Raw genomic sequence first — 6,801 nt, 5'->3', positions numbered from 1 at the left:
AGTTTAACCCCTAAACCGCCGCTCCCGGACCCTGCCGCAACCTATATTAAATTTATTAACCCCTAATCTGCCCCCCCTACACCATCGCCACCTATAATACATTTATTAACCCCTATCCTGCCCCCCACTACACCGCCGCCACTGTAATAAATTTATTAACCCCTAAACCTAAGTCTAACACTAACACTAACACCCCCCTAACTTAAATATTAATTAAATAAATCTAAATAATATTTCTATTATGAACTAAATTAATCCTATTTAAAACTTAATACTTACCTTTAAAATAAACCCTAATATAGCTACAATATAAATAATATTGTAGCTATCTTAGGATTTATTTGTATTTTATAGGTAACTTTCAATTTATTTTAACTAGGTACAATAGCTATTAAATAATTATTAACTATTTAATAGCTTACCTTGCTAAAATAAAGAGAAATTTACCTGTAAAATAAAAACTAACCTAAGTTACAATTACACCTAACACTACACTATACTTTAATAAATTATTCCTATTTAAAACTAAATACTTACCTGTAAAATAAACCCTAAAATAGCTACAATGTAATTAATAATTACATTGTAGCTATTTTAGGAATTATATTTAATTTACCGGTAACTTTGTATTTATTTTAGCTAGTTAGAATAGTTATTAAATAGTTATTAGCTATTTAATAACTACCTAGCTAAAAAAAATACAAAATTACCTGTAAAATAAATCCTAACCTAAGTTACAATTAAACCTAACACTACACTATCATTAAATAAATTAAATAAACTACCTACAAATAACTACAATTAAATACAATTACATAAACTAACTAAAGTACAAAAAATAAAAAAATAAGTTACAAACATTTAAAAAATATTACAACAATTTTAAGCTACTTACACCTAATCTAAGCCCCCTAATAAAATAACAAACCCCCCCAAAATAAAAACATGCCCTACCCTATTCTAAATTAAAAAAAGTTCAAAGCTCTTTTACCTTACCAGCCCTTAAAAGGGCCTTTTGTGGGGCATGCCCCAAAGAATTCAGCTCTTTTGCCTGTAAAAGAAAAATACAACCCCCCCCAACATTAAAACCCACCACCCTCAAACCCCTAATCTAACCCAAACCCCCCTTAAAATAACCTAACACTAATCCCCTGAAGATCATCCTACCTTGAGTCGTCTTCACTCAGCCGAGCAGCGATGGAACCGAAGAGGAGACCCGGAGCGGTAGAAGTTATCCTCCAGTCGGCGCTGAAGAAGTCTTCCATCCGGGCGATGTCATCTTCCAAGAGGCACTGAAGAAGTCTTCTATCCGGGCGATGTCATCTTCCAAGCGGGGTCTTCAATCTTCATCCCGCCGACGCGGAACATCCTTCTTTACCGACGGACTCCCGACGAATGAAGGCTCCTTTAAGGGACGACATCCAAGATGGCGTCCCTTCAATTCCGATTGGCTGATAGGATTCTATCAGCCAATCGGAATTAAGGTAGGAAAAATCTGATTGGCTGATTGAATCAGCCAATCAGATTCAAGTTCAATACGATTGGCTGATCGGAACAGCCAATAGAATGCAAGCTCAATCTGATTGGCTGATTGGATCAGCCAATCGGATTGAACTTGAATCTGATTGGCTGATTCAATCACCCAATCAGATTTTTCCTACCTTAATTCCAATTTGCTGATAGAATCCTATCAGCCAATCGGAATTGAAGGGACGCCATCTTGGATGACGTCCCTTAAAGGAGCCTTCATTCGTCGGTAGTCCGTCGGTAAAGAAGGATGTTCCGCGTCGGCGGGATGAAGATTGAAGATTGAAGACCCCGCTTGGAAGATGACATCGCCCGGATAGAAGACTTCTTCAGCGCCTCTTGGAAGATGACATCGCCCGGATGGAAGACTTCTTCAGTGCTGCTTGGAGGATCTCTTCATCGAATGGAAGATTTCTTCAGCGCCGCTTGGAGGATAACTTCTGCCGCTCCGGGTCTCCTCTTCGGTTCCATTGCTGCTCGGCTGAGTGAAGACGACTCAAGGTAGGATGATCTTCAGGGAATTAGTGTTAGGTTATTTTAAGGGGGGTTTGGGTTAGATTAGGGGTATGTGGGTGGTGGGTTTTAATGTTGGGGGGGTGTATTTTTCTTTTACAGGCAAAAGAGCTGAATTCTTTGGGGCATGCCCCACAAAAGGCACTTTTAAGGGCTGGTAAGGTTAAAGAGCTTTGAACTTTTTTAATTTAGAATAGGGTAGGGCATTTTTTTATTTTGGGGGGTTTGTTATTTTATTAGGGGGCTTAGATTAGGTGTAAGTACCTTAAAATTGTTGTAATATTTTTAAAATGTTTGTAACTTATTTTTTTTATTTTTTGTAACTTAGCTTTTTTTATTATTTTACTTTAGTTAGTTTATGTAATTGTATTTAATTGTAGTTATTTATAGTTAATTTATTTAATTAATTTAATGATAGTGTAGTGCTAGGTTTAATTGTAACTTAGGTTAGGATTTATTTTACAGGTAATTTTGTATTTCTTTTAGCTAGGTAGTTATTAAATAGTTAATAACTATTTAATAGCTATTCTAACTAGCTAAAATAAATACAAAGTTACCTGTAAAATAAACATAAATCCTAAGATAGCTACAATGTAATTATTAATTACATTTTAGCTATATTAGGGTTTATTTTACAGGTAAGTATTTAGTTTTAAATAGGATTAATTTAGTTCATAATAGAAATATTATTTAGATTTATTTAATTAATATTTAAGTTAGGGGGGTGTTAGGGTTAGGTTTAGGGGTTAATAATTTTATTACAGTGGCGGCGGTGTAGTGGGGGGCAGGATAGGGGTTAATAAATTTATTATAGGTGGCGACGGTGTAGGGGGGCAGAATAGGGGTTAATAAATTTAATATAGGTTGCGGCGGGGTCAGGGAGCGGTGGTTTAGGGGTTAAACGATTTATTTAGTTGCGGCGAGGTGCGGGATCAGCAGGATAGGGGTTGATAACTTTATTATAGAGGGCGACGGTATAGGGGGCAGGATAGGGGTTACTAGGTATAATGTAGGTGGCAGCGGTGTAAGGGAGCGGCGGTTTAGGGGTTAATACATTTATAAGAGTTGTGGCGAGGTCTAGGAGCGGCGGTTTAGGGGTTAATACATTTATAAGAGTTGCGGTGGGGTCTAGAAGTGGCGGTTTAGGGATTAGTAACTTTATTTAATTGCGGGGGGCTCCGGGGGCGCCGGTATAGGGGGTAGAACAGTGTAGTTTAGTGTGGGTGCTTAGTGACAGGCTAGCATGAAAGCTGTAAAAAAGCCGAAGAGCAGCGAGATCGGATGAGTGATAACTCTCACAGTCCGCTGCTCATCGCCCCGTACTTGGTGCTCAGCTTTTTGACAGCTTTTTTGATAACTTAGGGGAATTTTTGCAGGTCTGCGGCGGCGATGTGAGGTGAGCTTAGGCGGGCGTATTGGGCCGGCGAAGACAGGTAAAATAGACACGTTGGTAACTACCCCCCAGTGTGTCTGTAATAGAAGCATGAAGAGAGCTTGGGGCATATGTATCAAGCTCCGTATGGAGCTTGATGTCCCGTGTTTCTGGCAAGTCATCAGACTCACCAGAAACAGCAGTTATGAAGCAGCGGTCACAACGACCGCTGCTCCATAACCTGTCCGTCTGCTCTGAGCAGGCAGACAGACATCGCAGGAAATCAACCCGATCAAGTACGATCGGGTTGATTGACACCGCCCTGCTGGCGACCCATTGGCCGCGAGTCTGCAGGGGGCTACACTGCACCAGCAGCTCTTGTGAGCTGCTGGTGCAATGCTGAATACGGCGAGCGTATTGCTCCCCGTATTCAGCGAAGTCTGGCGAACCTGATCTGCACTGTCGGATCTGGTCCACCAGACTTTGATAACTAGAGGCCCTTGTCTGTAATAGAAGCGTGAAGAGAGCGTGTCTGTAATAGAAGCGTGAAGAGAGCGTGTCTGTAATAGAAGCGTGAAGAGAGCATGTCTGTAATAGAAGCGTGAAGAGAGCGTGTCTGTAATAAAAGCGTGAAGAGAGCGTGTCTGTAATAGAAGCATGAAGAGAGCGTGTCTGTAATAGAATCATGAAGAGAGTGTGTCTGTAATAGAATCATGAAGAGAGTGTGTCTGTAATAGAAGCATGAAGAGAGCGTGTCTGTAATAGAAGCGTGAAGGGAGCGTGTCTGTAATAGAAGCGTGAAAGGAGCGTGTCTGTAATAGAAGTGTGAAGAGAGCGTGTCTGTAATAGAATCATGAAGAGAGCGTGTCTGTAATAGAAGCATGAAGAGAGCGTGTCTGTAATAGAAGCATGAAGAGAGCGTGTCTGTAATAGAAGCATGAAGAGAGCGTCTCTGTAATAGAAGCATGAAGAGAGCGTGTCTGTAATAGAAGCATGAAGAGAGCGTGTCTGTAATAGAAGCATGAAGAGAGCGTCTCTGTAATAGAAGCATGAAGAGAGCGTGTCTGTAATAGAAGCATGAAGAGAGCGTGTCTGTAATAGAAGCATGAAGAGAGCGTGTCTGTAATAGAAGCATGAAGAGAGCGTGTCTGTAATAGAAGCATGAAGAGAGCGTCTGTAATAGAAGCATGAAGAGAGCGTGTCTGTAATTAAAGCATGAAGAGAGCGTGTCTGTAATAGAAGCATGAAGAGAGCGTCTGTAATAGAAGCATGAAGAAAGCGTCTGTAATAGAAGCATGAAGAGAGCGTGTCTGTAATTAAAGCATGAAGAGAGCTTGGGGCATATGTATCAAGCTCCTTATGGAGCTTGATGGCCCGTGTTTCTGGCGATTCATCAGACTCGCCAGAAAAACGACTTAAAACAAATAGTTATGTAACAAATATAGCATTTAAAATTGTGCAAACATTGCTCTTAAAAATATTCCTAAAAAATTCCAAATTTAGTATAAGGCTCACAACAGAAATTCAACTTTGTGTTTACCACATACACAAATTTATACAGCAATAATAGCTAAATGAATAGTCAAAACAAATAGTTAAATAGCAGATATGGCATTTAAAATTGTGCAAACATTGCTCTTAAAAAATATTCCTAAAAAATTCCAAATTAAGTATAAGGCTCACAACAAAAATTCAACTTTGTGTTTACCACATACACATAATAGGTGAAATATATTAGTCAGTTATATAATATTATCTAACCAATAATGTTCTCGATTCTATGCAATTCTCCTAAATATTGCCAATAGTGACTAATGTGTAAGGCTCTGAGTAAGACCTTTAACTGTGTGTTTAACACATACACATTGTCAAGTAAAAAATATTGTGGCAGCAATAAGCCAATGTAAAAAATGTGTATCAAAAAGGTTGCGTGCAAAAATAAGTATACAAAAATTATTAATGGTCAAAAAATAGGTTGATCTTCAAAAAACGTGAATTAAGAACAAAGATTGTGAAAAATGAAAATCCAAAAATTTACAAAAACATTGTGTTGTGTTCAAATAGTAACTTATATAAATGTAAATAATAGTCCAAAAAATAGTCCAACAGTGAAACCTTAATAGAAAAAAATAATCCAACAATAAATTATAATAAGTAGTATGTCTCTTTAAGAAAAAACAATAATCCTTAAAGTGTTGTGAATCCTAACAGCAATAGTTATGGTGATTTTCCAAGTATTTTATACTGAATAGCAGTGTCAGTACTTGCTAGCCGTTTTCCAACCCAAAATTCTATCTTCTTGGCAAATATTTTGCTATAATCCCTGGATGATCCTTCTGTAAAAGAAAGATATGATGGTGTAGATTGTTTTTAGATCAATAGAAAATGAAATTGTGCTTACCAGTCGACTTGTTTCGGTCACAAAGAGACCTTTATCAAGTAGTGGTCTTTTTATACCAGACTGATTGCTGGCCATAAAATTGTGGAACAGGAAGTGTTTGTTAAGCACTTCCTGTTTTACTGACCTTAAAGGGACATGCCACCCACATTTTTTCTTTTATGATTTAGAAAGAGAATGTAATTTTAAACATCTTTCTAATTTACTTATATTATCTAATTTGTTTTATTCTCTTGATATTCTTTGATGAAAAGCATATCTAGATATGCTCACTAGCTGCTGATTGGTTGCTGCACATAGAAGCATCATGTGATTGGCTCACCATGTGCATTGCTTTTTCTTCAACTAAGGATATTTAAAAAATGAAGCAAAATAAATAATGGAAGTAAATTGTAATGGTGTTTAAATTTCTATTCTCTATCTGAATCATGAAAGAAAGATTTTGAGTTTAGTGGCCCTTTAAATGTGTGTTTAAAATATATAGTTTATAGTTTAAAAATCTGTGATTAAAAATCCATTATAAATATTATTACACACCCCTGCCCCATCCAATAGAAACCAAGCCCCTACTGAGATTATACCCAATAGAAACAGCTAAAAACAGCTTGGAGATGACAGTAAACTCTCATTCTTATCAGATCATGATGAGAAATAGGGCTAATACAGAAATGTCTACAGCCACACTGCCTTGAATGCACCTGATCCCGTCTGATCTTGGAAGTTAAACAGGGCCAGGCCTGGTCAGTACTTGGATAGGAGACCGCCTGGGAACACAAGGTGCGGTAGGAATTTTTTTTTAAATAATAGGTATGAAGTCATAACTAAAAAGGCTGGGTTTGTATATATACTTTTCCAAATTTGGAACACTGTATTCTAACATAGGAATTTTTATATTTTTTCTCAATAAAAGTGATCAGATGCAGACAGAGCTTAACAAAATAAGGATACCATCTAAATGTATTATAATGGATTTTTTAATCACAGATTTTTA

The 6,801-nt window shown here is 37.5% G+C and overlaps 1 pseudogene; it reads left to right on the top strand.

The window, feature by feature from the left end:
• Window positions 1-6,480: 6,480 nt before the first annotated feature.
• On the top strand, window positions 6,481-6,599 carry LOC128644542 (uncharacterized; annotated as a pseudogene).
• Window positions 6,600-6,801: the final 202 nt, after the last annotated feature.

The sequence above is a fragment of the Bombina bombina genome, unplaced genomic scaffold (assembly GCF_027579735.1).
Source record: "Bombina bombina isolate aBomBom1 unplaced genomic scaffold, aBomBom1.pri scaffold_933, whole genome shotgun sequence".
Lineage (NCBI taxonomy): Eukaryota > Metazoa > Chordata > Amphibia > Anura > Bombinatoridae > Bombina > Bombina bombina.
Note: the sequence above shows the minus strand (reverse complement) of the source record. Positions and strands in the feature narration are given on the sequence as shown.